At 46.4% G+C, this 3,072-nt stretch overlaps 1 protein-coding gene across 1 annotated transcript in view; it reads left to right on the top strand.

The window, feature by feature from the left end:
- Positions 1-6: 6 nt before the first annotated feature.
- The window catches only part of NRF1 (nuclear respiratory factor 1), a 70,527-nt gene continuing 67,461 nt past the window's right edge, over positions 7-3,072 (top strand). The window contains exon 1 of the mRNA XM_009636301.2: positions 7-1,293. The gene's annotated coding sequence lies outside the window, so the exon portion shown is untranslated. The remainder of the gene's footprint in view (positions 1,294-3,072) is intronic.

Genomic DNA, 3,072 nt, shown 5'->3' with positions numbered 1-3,072 from the left:
CATAGCCTCTAGCACGGTCTGTCAGCACTGGGGCAATGTTTTTCTGCGCTTAAAGGTAATCCATCCTCTTAGGGTTTTGAATTCTGTTGTTTGTTAGAGGATCAGTTTAATAGTTTCTCACATTCCCACTGTTGAATGCAGATGGGCGCCCTCGCCCCAATCTGTCACTCGCTTTAGTGAGTGAATGTGTGTGTCAGCTATTGTGAATCTCATCAGCTCGTTTTGCATGTGAATCCAAAACAGGTAAATATATCCTAGCAAACCCCCTGTTTTTCAAGTCTTGCAGACAATAAAATGCTGAACATTACTAGCATCGTCTCTTTTCTTCCACCAGAAACTCTCACCGCGTTCCAAAGTAAAGGCTTTACCACCATTAGTGGAGTGTGGAGAAAGGTTTGAAAGTCCAAAGTTGTGCAGGCTGCCACAGCTTTGTACTGAGGGTGGCAGGAACCTCTTGCCTGTCCAGGCCAACCCTGGACCATCCAGGCACCATCCTGCTTTGGGGAGATTTCAGGTCTATTCTGTATCCACTGCAGCAATTGCAACGAGGCTCAGTAGTTGCGGTATTTTGCTGATCCTGGCCTTCTTGCTTTTGCTTTGTCCCCAAAACTGGTGGGGTTGAACCGGTTGCACATCAGGCCCATTGGGAAGGTTGGCTGGAGTCGTTCTTCCCTGTGCAATGGCACCACTGGCTTGGAAACATGGGAGCCCATTATCCTTTTGGGAATAGTACAGTTTATAACTAGGTGCAGATCTTATGTTCTCACCAGGAGCATTGGTAAGGGGGAGGAGCTGGGAGAGGATGGTGAAGTAATCAAGGCTGTACGCCCACTTTGTTTTGGAGATGGCCTGATGCGTTTAGCTTTATGGGAAGGACTTCTGTCTGAGGCTGGTCTGGTTTTGGTGGGGATGAGTTGCCTGCCAGACTCTGAGGAGTCCCTTCTACTGACAGATAGAAAATGGGGAGGTGGAGGCTATATTTGGTAAAGCATGTAGGAGAGTGATAGGCATCCTGATGCGCATTGACATTTTGATGTCAATGAAATACCGTGGTTTGGGTTTTTTTTCTCCTCCAGTAGGAAAGATGTAGCTGTACAAAGACTCTTAGGATGCTTTGGATGGAAGTTGTGTTCCATCCAAGCATTGGCTCTGTAGGATTGAGAAATCCAACGTCTCCTTTTCTTCCTGTTTCTCATCCTTTCTTAGAGACCGTACTGCTTTTGGTGGGTAACAAATCCTATTTTTGTGCTGGAGGATGAAAGCGGGTGTCTCCTCAGGACGGAGCACAGTGAGGTGCGTTCTGCTCTTGGTCTGGGCTCTGAGCCTCTGCCTCCTCGCTCGCGTTACTTTTTGTTGGGTGTTGATTGCTTTCTGCCTCGGTGAGGCTGTGTGTAAGGCAGATGTGTGAATTATTTTATCCGCTTGCTCTGTGTGCTGTCTGTATTGCCTATAAATAATAAATGGATTGCTCAGATGCTGAAGTCTGATAGCAACTTGGAGGGTAACTCAACTTTTTCAGTACTGTTACAAAATTCATCTGACTTCAAATACATAAGCAGAAAAACATGAAAGTGTATTTTCATTTATAGCGCATGCTTCTTGCTTGTAACCAGTGTGATCAAGAAATGTGATCCAAAAGAAACCGAGTCCCTCCTACGGTTTATTACATAACCATCTAATTAAAGTAATCAAATGGGGATGACTTCGAGGCTTGGAAAACTTCCCCAAAGTCTGGGTCAAAAATACTTGCAAGACCACACCCCCAGAGTCTCCACGCTTTATTTACCTTGCAACATCTTCTGTAGAGGAATGGTGTGCAAACTAAATCTTTTCCCCCTACGTTTATTTTTTGGCGGCGGCCATTAAGAGTCTCCTGCTGCTGCTTCTGCAGCCGCTCTCTTGGGCACAAAGAAAATCCTTTAACTCCCGGTTTTCCTTTTGAAGGAGAAGGGACTTCAAACAGTGCTGCTCCCTGTGCCCCCTAGGAAGAGCCGGCTGATTTGAAGCTCTTCTCATAGTTGCTTTGGGTCGCAAGTTGTTTTTTCAGGCTTATTACTTCTGCATCGCGAGTGTTCATGGCAATTGGCAGGTAAATCAGTAAATCGGGTCTCTTGCTCGAGAAGGAAATGGGGTGTGTTCCTGTGATAGCTGTAATACTTAAACCCTGATAATGAGAAGCATATGTAGATGGTGGTGGTGGTGAAGAAATGTGAAAGGCATCTAAAGTACAAAACGTAGCAGCAAATAAAAACTCGTGGTCCGCTTTCAGCGTACAGTCGTATTTTCAAACACACGGTTGTGCATTGCAGGAACTCTGAAAACTTTGAATTCCCGCAGGATTTGCATATCGTGCTGTGTATTCAAAGCAGGAAAAGCCCCACCTGAGCGCTGACTTAAGGTGGGTCAGGACTGGAAAACCATGATGGCTCCGTCTTGGATGTTCTCCATGTGCGTGGGCAGTTTGAGGTTCTGGTGGAGTCGTGCTCCTGTAAGCCATACTGACCCACACCCCTTCCCAAACTAAGACAGAAGGAAATAACTGTGCTTAGTAAGAAGAGCATTAGCGGGTGTACTCGCGCGTGGGATTTTTATAACCCTGCTTCATCTTTTAACAAATGGCTTGGGTCTTGAGTGTTCGGTTGTGCCTGTGTGGAAGACAGCTGAGTATTAAGGATGCTTGGAGAGCACGGTGGCCCGCCGACCAGGCTCTTCGTTGACAGTAGAGAGAAAAGTGAACCAGCATTGCAAGCCAGCGTGCAGGTACTTAAGACTTAAATAACTCGCCGACAAGGCTCTTTGATCTAGTTGGGCTGTAGATGTGCGCTTTTTCCCAGAAAACACAAATCTTAATCCTGTACAATACGCAGCTGCAAATGTAACATGCACTGGATTTTCTTGCATACCTGGTGCTTTGTTTACGGAGGTGACACTTTCCCTTTGCAGGGTCTTTGCTCGTTGGTTTCCAGTGGTTTTTCTGGGGAGTTTTTCTTCCTCATCTGCAGCCTTTTGCAGGGCAGGCAAGCAGATGTGTTCTTGAGCCACAGGAGAGCGTTAGGAGGGAGCCTGTCCTTT

Source organism: Egretta garzetta, unplaced genomic scaffold (genome assembly GCF_000687185.1).
Source record: "Egretta garzetta isolate BGI_Z169 unplaced genomic scaffold, ASM68718v1 scaffold410, whole genome shotgun sequence".
Lineage (NCBI taxonomy): Eukaryota > Metazoa > Chordata > Aves > Pelecaniformes > Ardeidae > Egretta > Egretta garzetta.
The sequence above is the reverse complement of the archived record's forward strand: the minus strand, read 5'-3'. Positions and strand labels throughout refer to the sequence as shown.